Source organism: Canis lupus, chromosome 18 (genome assembly GCF_048164855.1).
Source record: "Canis lupus baileyi chromosome 18, mCanLup2.hap1, whole genome shotgun sequence".
Taxonomy (NCBI): domain Eukaryota; kingdom Metazoa; phylum Chordata; class Mammalia; order Carnivora; family Canidae; genus Canis; species Canis lupus.
The window spans coordinates 17,465,825-17,481,551 of NC_132855.1; the positions used below are offsets into that span (position 1 = coordinate 17,465,825).

A 15,727-nucleotide genomic window follows, 5' to 3' on the forward strand; every position below is an offset into this window, starting at 1 on the left:
GTCCTGTGCCATCCTGTTCTCAGCACTGGGGAGACGGCCACATGCCAGCAAGCCCAGCTTCTTGGCCTCCTGAAGTTTACAGTCTAGCATGAGCCTGCGGGCCCTGTGCCCCCGCTCTGGGCAGTGGAGCTTGTCACCGTGCAGGGCACGTGTGCATGAGTGTGTACTTGCCAGAGGTCCACCTCCTTCTGGAGCAGGGCAGGATCAGGGGGACAAAAGTGCTTTTGCCAGGGCAGATTAGGCACCTGCCAATCTCAGGATGACGTGAGGGTCCTCAGGACAACACCCCAGAAAACCACAGTATCTCCTGCCAACCCCCCATGCCGGCTGGGCCTCTGCCTCGAATGCCACACACCAGTAGAGTTCCGTTCCCTCAGGCAAAGGCATTGCCATCAGCAGAATGCAGAGGTCTCCGCAGTAATGCCCACCTACTCACCCACCATCTCCCACAAAGCAAGGGGGCCTGTGTAGCCCCGACCTGCTGATTTCAGTGTGAAAGGGAGAAGGCCTGCCGCTGGAGCCCCCGCCCCAGGAAGGCCGCAGAGCCCATGACCTTCCTCTCCCTGGACGCCACAAATCCTGCCCAAGTAGGGAAGGAAGGGAGAGAGAGAAGGAGGAATGAAGAGAGAGAGAAGGAAGGAGGGAGGGTGGAAGGAAAGAGCCTCTGGTGAGGGCTCATCGTCACCACACCCCTGGGATGCTCCGATGGTAAATGATTTGCCAAAGAACAGCAGAGCTGCGATTAGAACTCAGTACCCCCTAATTCCCAGAACCCCAGGCTGGTTCTCTGGCTGTCAGGAAAGGCCCCTGATGGTCCCAGGTACCAGTTGGAAACCCGGTAACAAGTTCAGGACTGAGGCACCCAGGCCCCAGGATGGGCAGGGGATATGGGGGGAGAAGTGGGAGGACCCTCTGCAGCTTTTCTGTGTAATGAGGTGCGGTGAGGGGTGGGTGGGGAAGGAAGCACGGACTGAGGGGACACACAGAGAAGCTTGGGCTCTGAGGCAGGGTGCGACCTCCTCCCAGCTCCTCCTCCGCTGCGGCCGGACTCTGGTGAGCTCCGTGTCCCTCCCACGGGCAGCGGCCTGGGCCCAGCCACCAGATCCGCGGGCCTGAGCCAGGCTAAATAAGAGGGGCCCGCCCCCACCCACCCCCCAGCTCCGAGCCCAGGGCGGGGCCCGAAGCCGCTCGGGCCGGGCACTGTCTGGCCCTCCTGGAGCAGCCGTCTCGGAAAGCGTTTTTCCAGATGTGCCTTATTCCCGACGTGCCCGGCGAGACCCACTTTCCAGTCGGAGCTGGTTGTTCCCAGGACAGTCTGGGCTCTAGCCCCGCCAGGATCCAGTGGGAGAGCCTCAGGCTTTGTCCAGAGATGGGTGCACAGATCCCCAGATGCACGCTAAGGAGTGGGACCTCGGGCTGTGTGGGGAGAAGACACCCACGGGCGTGGCCGCAGCCACCAGTCTCTTCGCCAGAAGCTTCTGTGGGGCACAAGACAGAGGGGCCGAGGGGGATGGACCCTCCCTACGGGCAGGGCAGGGATTTCCCACCCACAGGCCAGGTCGTGGGAAACAATGACTTCATTCCCTCCGGGAGGCCCACCAGGAAGATGGAGTTTGAGGCGGAAGGGCCCTCTGATAGCAGTCTGGCCAAGACCTTGCAGTCACCACCAGCTCACCAGCAGGCTGCATGAATCTTCCAGAATCGCTCAGGCTTTCCTGAACGGAGGCAGAGCGCGCTAACGGAGGGTGGGAAGACAGGACAAGGTCCTGGGGAGGGGGTGAGAAATAAAAGAATGCCTTTTCCCAGCAATGCCCCTCAACAGGGTGCTCAGCGCATCCCTCCCCTGCCCTTGATCTAGGACCTTCCAGCCCTGGCTCTTGGCTGCACAGATGGGGCCTGCTCCCCCGCCCCCGCCACCACCACCACTGCCAGGGAGCCACGGGCCAGGGAGGCATGGGCCAGGGCCAGGACTTGGCACTAGTGTGGAGCCACCCTTCCCCGGGGCCTCGGCCAGCCCCCCACCCCTGAGCCCGGGGCAGCAGAGGAAGGATCCAGGTCCAGAGCTCAGAGACCAAAAAGAGGACAGCATGTTCCCCACCCTCCTCAGCCCAGTCCCAAAGGCTCTGCGCTCACCACCACCCCTTCCCAACTCCAGACAAGGGTCCCTGTGCCGCCAGGCTCGCTGTTCCTGGATATTCGCCTGTACACGCTTCCTCCTGCCGGGCACCTTCCCTCCTGCCCCTTCCCAGCTGCCCGGCCTCCCCCGGCCTCCTCCACGGTAACTGTGGAGGTTAAGGCCATGCCTTAACCTAGCCTAGCCCCACTACTTGCCCCCACCTGTCCCCTGATGGCCCCGAGCGGGTGAGGCCAGGCTAGAGCACAGGACTGGGGTCGTCTCCCTCCTTGCCCGCCGAGGCCTGAGCAGAGCCAAGCTCTGGGCCCAGTGTGCTGGGGGATGATCCAGAGGGCATCCGGTTTCCCCGAGAGACCAGCACCCACCTCTCAAAGCCCGTGAATTCCTCCCTGTCTGACAGAGGACTCCTGCCCGTTTAGGTGTCACACGATCCCCCTTAAATCAAAACCGGATTTAGCAGGGCCACCAGAACCCACCAGGCAAAACAATTTAGGAGCTTTCTAAGCTACTTCTCCTCTCACCACCTTCCCTGAGCTGCACTGTGGCTCGTTGTGCGTGTGTGTCGGGGCAGGGGGAGCAGCGATGTCAAGCCTATTTCTGGAAAGTGGAATTTCCTATGTTTTACCAATTCTCCAGCAACAGCCCCTGCTTGATGCTGCAGAGGAGGAGCCAGAGAGACAAGATGGGGACTGTTGCCCTCAGCCCTGCGAGGGTCAATGAGCATTTGACACGCCACGTCCAGAGATGGGAGCAGGGATCTGAGAATGGGCCGGGCTCCCAGGCCTGAATGAGGGTGCCTTGAGGACACAGGGCTGCCCCCTGTCCCACCCCCAACTCTGCTTGGACTGGAGGAGAGAAGAGAGAATGAAGTCATGGTTTCCCTAGCCCTGCCCTGCGGGCGAAGAGGCCCTGCTGGGCCAGGAGGGCGGCATCCCTCGCTTCCAGAAAATGCTGGTGGTGGTGTTTTTGCCAGGCTGGACAAAGGCTCTGCCTAGAGCCAGCCCTGGCAGTGTGGGTCCCCGGAAGGGAAGTCTTCATCATGTGTAGAAGTGACTTCGGAGCATTTCCTGTCCCTGGGCACACACGCACCCCTCTCCCCTGGCCTGGCTGCCACTGCAGCTTCCACCCCACTCTTCCAGGCCCCTACCTTCTTGCCTGCATCCTCAAAAATCTCCTGTCTGTGCCTTCTTAGATTATAAAGCATCGAGATTGGGAAAAGAGGCTCTGATTATCATTGGCTCTGATGCTTTCATTTTACACATGGGAAACTGAGGCTCAGAGAGGCGAGATGACATGCCCAGGGTCGGTCTGTGGGTCGGGGTGGAGCCAGGACTGGAGTCGAGGTCTCCTAACTGCTGCCTAGGCCGGGTCTGCTAGCCACACCCAGCCTCTTCCTCCTCTCTTCTCTGCTTGGTGAGAGGCCATCTCCTCCCTGGACTCCAGCAAGGACTCAGAAAAGTGCCTTCCTGGAGCAAGAAGCCAGAGACCCCCCGGCAGCCAGAAAGGTTCCATGAGGGGGCCGACCTTCTAAGCCCCCACCCCCCGGACCTGACGTTTCTGTCTCCAAGCAGGGCCCAAGCCAGTGTAAAGGCATGTCAACTCCCCACCAATGCTGTGGTCCCCAAAGTGTCTACCCCCGCGGCTCTTTGAGGTCTGCTCAACTTTTGAGATTTCCCATGCTACCCTGCCCCTGTCCCACCCCACCCCTCACCTATAGCTGGTGTCCGTAGAGGGAGTGTCCAGGTGCTCCCAGCAGGTGCAGCAGGGACTACGCTCTGTCTCCTGCTCCGGCCCCTCTCCTGGATGCCTCCATGCCGTCTGGGCCCCCGGCCTCACTGCCCTCCTGTGGGTCCTGCAGCCGCCACCACCGCTCTCTACTGCGTCTTCCTCAGCTGGGTCTCTTTCCCGAAAACCGCCACGGCTGCTGGATCCTACCCCAGCTGCCCCTTGGTCCCATCATTCGTGCTGGGTTGCCCTCGCCTCCTCTGGGTCCTGCTGCTGGGACAAGCTGGGTGCTTCACTGGGCCCAAGCCTCACTGGTTTCTTTGACTTTTCTCCATAAGCAAAGCCCATCTGGGTTCCTCGAGTGGGAACAGGTGCCGGCCCAGATGCAGCCTCATGCTCCATGCTGGGCCCTACAGCAGGACTGCTTCAATGCCAGCGGGTACCACAACTTTAGAGAAATTGTTCCTCTGCGCTAGTAGCTCTGCTCACAGCTCACCACCAGGATTAATATGTTCATCTTTATATCAACACAGTCGTAAAATTCAGCTCTTCATATTTTTTATGGAGGGAGAGGCCCATGAAATTAAAAGAGCTCAGGGTCCATAAAAGTCATAATGTGGCCCTGATGACCGACATAGCCATCCCCCACCACCACCACTGTGGCTAGACTGCAGGGCACAGGGCAGCGACAGAGATGAGCATGCCCCAGCTAAGCTCAGACTGACCTCTCCAGTAAGTAAAGCATATTCCTGGGCTGATGAATCTTCCATCCCTCTTGCCTTCCCCTGCCAAGTCACACCCAGCCAGGGTGCCACCACATAGACTCAGCTGTCCCCTGACAGTGAATGGGCTTTCATGCTCACCTGTATGCACACACATACACAGCATGTGCCTGAACACACATGTACATACCCCCAGGCAGTGCACAGGTGCACCCCAGCATATGCATCTGTTACCTAACACATGGTATGCACACACATGTAGACACATGCAAACATGTGTGCATACTCAGACATATGCAAGTGCACGCATATCCTCACATGCATCTAAATACAGACTCACGCAGTGGCCAAGCAGCCCTGCACCTCCTCTGCTGTGTACACTGTGGCTTCTGTTGCCTATACCCTGAACTCCAGGGACTCTGCACAGTCTCTTTGGCCCCTTTGAGTGCTCATGGCTATTGCCACCTGTGCTGCTCATAATCCTGGGCCTCTCTCATCTCATCTCCTTTCTCCTTTTCGGGGAGCTGACTTTAAATGGTGGAGAGGGGAGGCATTGGGCAAGAGGAATGCAGTGCTGGGCACTTCTGTAACTGCATGGCTCCAAGGTTCCTCTCTTGGGAATATGCTAAATGTGTCCTAGTCTCTTCATTCCCAGCCAGGAGCCCCCACCCTGGGTGGGGACAGGGACTGGATCTGACCCAGCTCTCTGCTCACAGCCAGGTGGTGGACAGGCTCAGTGTGCTCAGCAAAGTTTTCAAAGGTGAACAGAGCAAGCTGCCTGCCAGCCCACCAGCCAGAGTCAGGAGGGGTGTTCCGGGCCCGCCTGGAGTGGGGATGGGCTGGTTCACCTCTGGGACCACCCTCTTTCACTCTGTGGACTTCCTAGGATGCCATGATGCTGTGGGCTGGGGCTGGCAGGGGTGAGTCTAGGAAGATGGGAGGTACCCACCCTTATCCCCGTCCACTGGAGACCCCTCCCTCTGTGGTCCGCTCTGGGGATTCTATTCATGTGAAGCCAACATTCCTGGAGCCCACAGGGCCAGCAAGATCATCTCACACAGGCAGATCGCTGTCTTGCCTAATGAGAAAATGATGACATGGCCCCCTGCCCCGGGCCCCTGCGCCCAGCCAGGCTCTGGCTCCCCAGCCCCCAGTGCCACCAGTTTCACCCCAATGCACACACACCTCCTGCTTTGTGCTGTTTTCTGCAGGTGTGTCCACTGGTCAACTCACAGGGCTGTGCCACCCTTCTAGGGCCCTCTTGTCACAAAGGGTTGGGTACCTCTGAACACCCAGAGTGTTAGACCATTAGGATAGGAGGTCCTTTGGGTCATTAAGACAAAAGTAAACTGAGGCCATGGGCTGAAGTGGTTCCCCCATGTTGAGCACAGTGACCGCCCTGCCCCATCAGCAGAGCAGCAGCCAATAGGGCAAACGGTGGACCAGAAAGGGCGTGCAGCATGAGGGAGGCGGCAGGACTCCCTGCCACACACACCCTGCTTCATCCCTGCACACCTCCTCCTCCAGGCCAACCTCACTGGGGACTCTGAAGAGCCAGGGTCTGAGGATTTGGGGATACAGTGTCTAGAATTCAGGAAGCCCAGGTCCTGTTATGGTGATCCTGTCTCTGCCCAGGCCAGGCTCAGGCCTAAAAGAGGATAAATATACAGTGTTGGCAGCAGCCAAGAGGTGAGTGAGAAGCCTCCCCCCAAGCACTCCATGTTCAGGATTCAGAAGCCAGCTGGGAAAGAGATCTGGGTTAGCTGCCTGCCTGCATCTTCCACTCATCCTCACCTTGCCAGTCTAAGAGCAAGTGGACAGAGGAGGAGACCCAGGCCATGGGTTCCCTAGTGGTTGGGGGGCCAGATTCACAAATATAAGGCAGTCAGAGAAAAGCCCATGTGGTTATGGGCTGGAGGTGGGGGAATAATCAGTGAGGGTGGGAGAAATCACTAGAAGCCTCTCTAAAGGAAGCAGGACTTTGAATCATGGCATTTCAGGATCCGAAGGGATCTCAAAGGCTGCCTAAAATGGCACATCATCAGACCCAGGATGCTCCTTGATATCATTCCTTCCAGAAGGCTATGATCCTCTACATGGGTACTTACCCCACAAGGACAGCTCATGGGAATGGTTAGAGAGTTGCTTATGCATGGACACAAGGCCCCATTTTCTGGGGGTTGCCACTTCTCAGGAAGGCCAACCCCAGGACTCTCAGGCCCTCTGCGCTCCTCTTCATCCTGGCAGCGGGAGGCGGGGTGGGGGGAAAGGGGTCAGGGCTGGGCACAATCATACCAACACAATCCCATTACCCCAGGAGTGGCCAAGAGCCCAACTGTAGGACGATCACCTTGGTCCACAAGGGAGCAGATACCTGGCTCGTGAAGGGTCCCCTCTCCTGGGCACTTGCCCACCACCTGCCTCATCCCTATATAGACAACAACCTAAGAGGGCTCCCATCCCACACCCCTCAGTGACCTGACCCTGCCAGAGAGCAGAACTGAGGGTCAAAATCAAAGCCAGGGCTGGTTTGATGGAGTGAGGTCAGGCTTGGGCAGGGCTGCTGCTGAGGTCAATGTCTTTGGTGGAGAAGTCAGTGTAGGAAAGGGGAGAATCATTCCTGGTCTTACTGCATATACCTTTTATAGCTGTTCTAAAAGCATTTGAGGATTCCATCAGCGCTTCTCCCACTGTAATGTGAACACAAATCCCCTGGAGGTCTTATTAAAATGCAGCTTCTGATTCAGTAAGGTCTGGGTAGCGCCCAAGATTTTGCATATCTAACAAGCTCCCAGTTGCTACCAAGGCTCACTGGTCTTAGGACTTTGAGCAGCAAAGGTCGGAATTATGAAACAAAACACTAGTCTAGTTAAAACAAAAAACACCGGGGAGGAGGAAGCTTCTTACGAGACCAGAAAGAGATTGCAACTGAGCATCACGTTCCACCTGAGCTTCCTGGAAGCCATGGCAAGAAAGGAAGACATGTTCGCCAACGGTTACTGTGGTAACAGAGGCAGCTGCCTCTGGTCGGGAGGACGTCTTTCCCCTGATTCTGGCTGCCCAGGGAACTGATGGAGCAGCCCCTATTAGGAGGAGCAGGCCTAATGTTTCAGGGGGGCATTTGGGTCTCCCTGTGAGAAGGGCTGAGCCATGGCACCCACCGCAGTGGGGCGCATCCCTGATGGAGAGCGTCACAGCGTGGATCACACAACGCTCCGGGTGCCTCACCTGGGGCAGTGCCATGGTCAATGCCCATAGGAGACCATCCTTCCCCACTCGCTGGCTCAGACCCGAGCTGGGGTCTGAGAGTGGTTCCTGACAACACAGAGGGCTTGCAGGCGGCCCGTGGGTGTTCAGGGGAGGGCCGCCGAGACCTAGGCCTGAGCCTCAGGAAGGGGTGAGGTGGATTTGTGGGCAGCGGAAGAGCCCCACCTCTTTCCAGTAATCAGGAAAGTCTTCCTAGAGGAGGGGACATGGCAGACAGATTTGTTTATGTAAAGGAAGGGAGGTGGTTTGGGAAGAGGAAAGACCAGGGAGAAGGAGGGATGGATGGGTGGGCTTCCAGCCACGGTGGAGGGGGGGAGGGCCCCTCACTGTCCCGCTCTCTGGGGCTGACTCCGACCCCCACGGGGGGCTGCTGGGACAGGGATGTGGCACGTTCCATGAGCCTGGCCGGGCCTCTGAGCCTGAATCTCGGCTTTCCCTCCAGGCTGGTGCAGAGGAGGCACCTGGGCCCTGCCTGCCTCCGCCCTCAGGGCGCTCCTTGCCCAGACCCGTGCCGGTGGGAGCTGGGGCCGAACGAGGAGCTGGCACGACTAGGCCACCGCACACGACTGTGGGCGCAGCCATGGATGGGACACAGGAGAGGACAGACTTGCTCAGCCTTGTGCCACATGGCTGTAAGCGGTGTGTCCCCAGGAAAGGACAACCCCAAGAGTCATCTCGGCCTACAAGGGTGTCCAGGGAGAGTGCAGCTGGGTCACATGGGGCTAGGTTCTCGGCTTCCCCAGCTCACCCCTTCCCAGGGTGACCGAGGACACACCCCTCTCCTCCCAGCCTCCTTTGTGATGAAAGGGACGACGTGCACAACCCCAATGACTTTCCAGAAAAGGAAATGGAAAGTCTTTAGACAAATAAACCCAAGGTGTGTCTGTGTTAGTGGGAAAGAAGGAAAAGAGCGCTTGGCATTTTCTGTGGTTGCTAAAGCCATAGGGGCTGGGGGGATGACAGGAGATGGGGTTTGGGGGAGACCCTGAGGCTGGCTGCCCACTCCCACCTTGGCTGGCCAGCCTTCCGCTGGGAAGGGCTAGACAAGGGGTCTGACTCATCCTTCTCTCTGGGATGCTCACAGGGAGGCGTCTGAATCGAAGGGAAAACCAGGCTCCCATAATAGGTTGTAGGTATGGAAACCCGGACACTCACAGGCATTCCTGAAGGCCCTGAAGTCTCAGGCCTGGGCTGGTGACTGGAAAGCAATCAGGGAAGACAGGGGACAAGGAGCTCCAGGAAGTCTCTCACTCCTCTGCCCTGCGTGGGGGCCTCCCAGGAGGCAAGGGAGCAAGTGAGAACCTGACACCTGCCATCCATTAGCCTGGAGGCCCTGGGCGAGTGCCTTGGCTCCCAGAGACTCAGTTTCCCCATCTGGGAGGGGGAGGTTGGAGGGAGGAGCCTGTCAGGTGCCGCACACAGTGTCTGACACTGGTGCCCTCGTCTGGGTCTTGGGTGTGGTCACCGCTATGTAGAGCCACCTCATCCAGTCACTTCATTTTACAAAAAGTGGGACCGAAGCCCAGAGTAGAAAGGGAGGGCCCCACGGGGTGACCAGAGAGGAAAGCACATATCCAGTTAGCCCAGGAGCTGCTGAGGGCCCAACAAGGGGAAAGGAAAGGAGGGACTGCCATCTGGGGTGGGGGGAGGGTTTGTGGTCAGGGAAGAGGTACCGACCCCTGGGGGTGCAGCTGGCCTCACTGTGTCACGGCGTTCCATGTGGTCATACTTCTTGCATCTCAGTGAGTTAGACCCACCACAGGTCCTGCGTCTTCCCATCCAGCTCCCAGGAGAAGAGCCAACATCTGCTGGGCACACACTGGGTACCAAGCTCTGTTCCAAGCACTGTGCATGGACCCCCCACACCAACCTTAAAAGGTACGGGCTATGATTATTCTTTTTATAGGGAGGAAAGCTGAGGCTTGGAGAGGTTTTGTTTTATTGTTTGGTCACTTAACTCAGGTGACACAACCCAGAAGTTGAAGCTAAGATCTAAACCTGGACTGTCAAAGCCCCGGTTGGAATTCATAAGCACTCTGGCAGGCTGCATGGTCCCCCGTCTTACGGTGCACACCGCCTGGCAGGTGCAGCAAGGATCCCCCAAACCCAGGGATAGCACAGGTTCAGGAGAGCCAGGGCCCCCACAACAGCACATGTGGAAGAAGCATGAGACTCGGACCAGGGTCCCAGGAGCTCTCTGTGAGAGACTCCTGGTCCTCGGGAGACGAGCAGTTCCCATAATGCCCACTAACATCCCAAAAGGCCAAGCTAGGGGGCCCAGGCTCTGTGAATGGAGGTGGGATACGGCATGCCAGGGGCCCTCCCCACAGCCACCGAGAACCCAGGAGCCATCCTGTCATCCTGCCAGCCTGGCCGTCGTCCATAGGCACTTGGAGGTGGCCAGGCCCAAGGGAGGCTGCTGGGCCCGTCCAGCTGGCCCAAGGTCACCAATGGCTGCGAAAACAATGGGCAGTGGGTCCAGCCGAAGCCGGGTCCAGAACAAAGGCCCGGGTACTTCCTCGCATTGAGGCCCCCTCCTTCATGGTTTGCCAAGACGGGAGACGGAGGAAGCCTTCATCAGGAGGTAGGGATGTTTTGCAAAGACTGTTCCCGGGAGAACTGCAGCTGCCACTGCCCTCAGGGGAGCACACACTGGGAACGGCTGCTCCCGGCCAGGCCTGCCTGCCGGGAAGCAGGGGAGAGAGGCGCCCTCCAAGCCCGCGGGTGCCCCCACCTTGCTCCCTAGACTGAATCACTGAAGTGCAAGGTGTCTCGGACCGCAGCTCCTCCCCGGGGTCCTGGCTCGGAGGGAGGTCAGCATCTGCCTTCTGAGCTGCCCTGCACGCTGCTGCAGCAAAGTCCTCTAAAGCAGCGTGGGGCCACCTCTGCCCTGCTCTAGGAACCCCCACAGCTGCCCAGCACGCAGAGGGCGGCCTGAGCTCCTCAGCCTGACATGCAAGCCCTTCAGCTCTAATCTCCCTTAATGTCCTCCCACCTGGAAGGGCCCAGCCCCTTCCTCCTGGCAGCTGTGCACCTGCCCATCCGGCCTGGGGTACTTCTGCCCTTCCTCCTCTCCAACCCTCCCTCAGGGTCCAGCTTCAATCCTCTCCCTCTAGGAAGCCTCCCTGACTGCTCTAGCCCCTACAAATTCCCCTCGTCTGAGCCCTGTGCCCTCAATAAAATCCAAGAAGGATCTGAGCCCAGGAGTTTGGAGAGCACCAAGGCAGAGATCAACTGAGAGTAGAACAATCCTTCCTTAGAGTAAAGTTCCCATACACACCGCGGTTTGTTTATATAATCGTCCTGACATAATTACTAATAGCACCCTCCCAGGTTCGGGCCCGGGCTGGAGCAAGGGAGGGGTGAGGCAGAGGGAGCAGGGCCCAGGGTTGGCACTGACAGCCGGGGCTCCAGTGCCCTGGGAGTACTCACAGTGGACACCCAGGCAGGACACAAGGAAGTGGATGCTTATCATGGAGATGGGCTCCATTCCACAGGGAGGCAGGACTTTGCTGAACCTCACAGATGTCAGGGGGCCTTAAAACAGAAAATGCCAGATAAGCACCCAGAATTGCCCTTATCAAGGGCCACAGGAAAGGCGCCAGGTTTAATCTCAAAACCACACCTGGAATCAACGGTTTAGAGACTTCGAGCAGTGCCTCCCCACCCCAGCACCCTGTGACTGGGGCTTTATGCCTAAGGGTGGGGTGGGGGAGGGGTTTCTTCAAAGATGGAGAATGAACTTTGGGCCCTCAATCAGCCCCTCCGTCACTGCCCAGATCCCAGTTGGTGGTTGGCACCCAGCTACAGGTTTCTCCCATTACCCTACATGTGCACGCATATGAGTGCACGTGCATCCCCCCCATCCCCACCACCTCACCTCTATAGTGCTCAATTTCCTGGTCTCTAGGTCTGGGGCTCATTGTCTTCCCTCCCTTCCTCCCTTCCCTCCTGTACCTGTCCCATCCTGAGGGCACTCAGACGACAGGGCCTGCACTTTCAGCTAGGTAATCCCTGAGGGCTTATAGAGGAGGGGCCTTGGAGATAGGCTTTGAGGGTCTAGGGTAGATCTGGCAGATGGTCATGGGGACCCAGAGGGCAGGGACCCAGGGGCAGCAAAGAACACGAGCAAAGGCTTCAGGCAGCGAGGGAAGCAGTGCTATGGTTTGGGGTGGGTGGAGTAAGCAGCTGGAGGAGGGAGCGAGGTGGGGAAGCAGAATGACAGACAGGTTGACATCACCCCCACCCCCTTAGACCTCCCATCAGATGTATTCCCTTCAGCCCAAAAGCCATCCAGTGGTCTGGTCTCTGGGAGACCCTTCCATGAATGACAAACATCCTATTTGGGCCTCAGTTTTCCCCACTGTAAACAGAGGGCTTTCAATGATTTCCTAGGGAACAGGACATAGGATAGACCTCCCTGGGGAATGCTGACAGGGCAGTGGGATGAAGCACTATGGTCCCGAGATGGCAGGAAGGGCCAACAGTGAGCTGCTGTGACCATCGAGCCCCTGGCCAGTGCGGGGCTCTGATTCTTCTCTTGTGAGAGCAGGTCTGCTGGAGCGACATCCCTGAGCAGCGTGCAGGCGCTGGCAACGTGCCCCCCTGACCCATGGGCAGCCTGCCTGCCCCCTCTCCCGCCCACCTGCCAACCCGCCCCTCGTCCTGCATTAAGCAATCTCTATTATCGCAAATGCCTGACATTTTTCCCTGGTAATTACAGCTCCCGCAGCCCCATGAGGATTAGGGCATGATTAGGGAGTAGGGAGGACTCTGGCAGATGGAGAGAAATACCTGCAAATAGACTTGGCACCCTGACTGCCTCCTGCAAGTTCAGGCTCCCGGAAGAGCTCGGTGGCCGGTGAGGATCGTCCACGGGGCCTTGGAAAGCAAAGGCCATCCGCATCTGTCACTTCCATCATCTCCTGGCCTCCTCCCTCATACTGTATTTCCTGGGAGCAGCACAGCAGCCCCTCGATGTGCCCCTCATCTCTGCCCCCCGCCCTCCCTGGCCAGGGAGAGAGATCTGAAGTAGAGCTCTGAGTAGACCTTGTCTCCCGGGAACACATCCCAGCCCTGGGCCTGCCATCTGAGACCTCCCACTCTCTGCCTCCTCCCCTAACCCTCTGGGACTCCCGCTTTTGGATCACCCTGATGAGACCCATAGACCCCGCAGACTTTCATGGTCTCTTGGCTCTCATCATCTCACCATGTCACCTGGAATAATCTTTCATTCAATTCTCCACTTGTCCAAACCGTACCCATTCATCAAGGCCTAGGTAAGATGCTACCACCACTGAGGAGCCTCGCCAACCCCCACCAGACATATTGAGAGCAAACACCTGGCAAGTCCACACACTTCACTGTGCATTGACTCTCATTGTCCTCAATACAGCCCTGTGGGATTGGTGATTTTACAGAGGAGGAAACTGAGGCCCGGAGAGCTTAGGTCAGGTGCTCATAGTCACACAGGCAAGCAGCAGTGGAGGCAAGACTGAACTCAGGCCTCTGGTCCTGATGCTGCTTCTTCCCCAGACATTGCTTCGTTATGAGGACATCTGCGTTTTCACACTGTCACCCCCACAAAAATCACAAGCTCTAGAATAGAACGTTCTCAAACTTTAACCTGATTCACCTGATGGTTTTGTTCAAATGCAGGTTCAGATTCAGGGGGGATGGGTGGAACCTGAGATACTGCATTTCTAAGAGGTTCTCAGGTGCTGCTGATGCTGCTGGTCCAAGGACCACACATGGAGTTGCAAGGCTAGAGTCTACACTACAGCAGACAAGTCCTCCTCCTGCCATTGTTGGCTGAGCAGAGCCAACGGCCTGTGGGGGCTTAAGACTGGTCCTTCACATCCCGGGCCTCCCAGAAGGCTGGGCCCACTGCTCCCCCTCTGCCACTACTGATGCTCAGGATGGGCTGGGCCCCTGGCCCTAACTTCCCTTCTGCTCAGAAACAAGCAGTGGGATGGGGTCTGGATGCACCCTTGCCTTAGGATATTCTCCAAGACCACCCCCAAGCCTTGGCCCAGCTCTGACAGCCCCCCCACCCCCCACCAGGGAATCCTGACAGTTCTTCTGGAAACTGCTCTTCTTACCTGTGCTGCTGTCACGAAGAACCTAGAGTCAGTAGTACAGATGGCTTGGCCGACATTAGCCCAGTACGTCGTCTGGCCACGGAAGAAGGTGAAGAAAGCCCTGGGCTGGCCGTGGAAGAGGCCAGTAGCTAGTAAGGATTTCTGGAGAGAGGTGTCAATGTGCTGGGATCCCTTTCCCCGGCCATGGTGCACAGAGGTCTGCATCTCCTCTCCTAAGGCCAAGTAGGGGAGCCTTCAAGGAAGCTGCTTAAGAGCTTGGTACGTGTGCCAGCAGCAGTGTGGGATGGTCCCTGATTCCCACCTGAGGACAGCAGACGCTGCTGTCCCCGACAGGGGGTGGAGCAGACAGGCAGGCTGAGGTGGGAAAGGTCTGACCTCCAGAACCGGGGAGGCAAGGATGTGCGGGTGCTTGGCCTGGTTCAACCGTGCAGAAGACTCAGATCTTCTTAAAAGGGGAAGGAGGAGGCTTCCCCAGAGGTCGGGTGGGAGCAGGTAACGGGAGCTGCCAGGGCGGCAGCCGCAGCATGAATCATCTGCCTCGGGAGAGGTCCCTAGCGGCTGGGGCTGCTCCCCAGAGACCGCTCTCACTGCTCGCACAGCCGGAAAGGCAGTGGGATCCACCGGCTCGTCCCTCCCGGGACCAAGAATTCGCACCTCCCTGAGGTCTGCTCGTCCACTAACCTGGCAGGCGGGTGAGCACGGATGGCCACACCCAGGACAGTCCCTGGGAAGCCACTCAACTCTAGGACTCTTAATTTTTTCAGGAGGGCGTTAGGCCAAGTCAGTAGACCCTCTCCCTGGAACATCACACATACATACACGAACGCAAAGATTTTAGTATAATTTGGGAGGGAGGCTATGGGCTCACTGAAGCCTACCCACACTCTCCCCAGAAAACCACGCACCTCAGGAGGAGAACACCCACACGCAAGGAGGCACAGGCCTCTATTTAATTCTTGCAGACCTGGTGGCAGTCCTGTGGGTCTACTCTAGCTCCCGGATCTGGGAGAGGGTGGTGCTGGGGCTTTGCTCATCCTTCATTACAGGAAACCCCAGGCACAGGGTGTCAAACCGTGCATGTACCTGTGTCTTGGCTTCTAGAAAGATGTTTTCATAGTTTGTTGGAACTGGGTTTTTCAAGCAACGCTGGGAATATTTTGATTTCTCCAGCCCTGCCAACGGGACCCTGGTCAGGAGGTTAAGTGAGTTTCATTGAAAAAGACACACTTTTCCTTCCCAGGCTGATAAACAAGCCTGCTGCAGGGAAACTGACTTCCTCCACCAGTGCTCAGCTGGAGCAGCCTGTCTCTGGCCAAGGAAAACAAATGCATAAACATTTTGGGGACATATAGGAAGCATTTCTGCTGGACGCCTGCTGTGAATAGCCACTGGAGTTTACACAGCAAACCCCAGTGGGGCCTCTGCACAGCATGGACAAAGAACGCCCTGCCCTCTCACTTCCCTCCCGGCTCCTCCCTGCTTCTCCCCAAAGACCCACAATGAGATACTACAACAACCCGGCCACTACTCGTGCCCAGTCCGTGAGAGTGCAAAACAGGCCTGGAGTTGTCACCACCAACGTCCGGACACTGTAGAGGGAACACAGTCCCTCAGCTGCTTGCATCCTGAGCACGGGGAGAGCACACAGAGGCTGGGGACCAGCTGCCATCCAGCGTCTACCACTCTCCCGGGCCTCTCCCTGGGCCAGGACAGACATGGGAGGAGCTCACAACCTGGTCCTTCCATGCAAACACCCACTGCTGCAGGGCCCACCCAGA

The 15,727-nt window shown here is 57.8% G+C and overlaps 1 long non-coding RNA gene across 1 annotated transcript; it reads right to left on the bottom strand.

Annotated features, from left to right (window-relative positions):
- Nucleotides 1-6,689: 6,689 nt before the first annotated feature.
- Nucleotides 6,690-11,387, bottom strand: LOC140608735 (uncharacterized). The gene is made up of 3 exons (XR_012010711.1): nucleotides 11,281-11,387; nucleotides 9,526-9,653; nucleotides 6,690-6,821 (listed from the first exon to the last, which is right to left on the bottom strand). It is a non-coding gene; the product is annotated as an uncharacterized lncRNA (long non-coding RNA).
- Nucleotides 11,388-15,727: the final 4,340 nt, after the last annotated feature.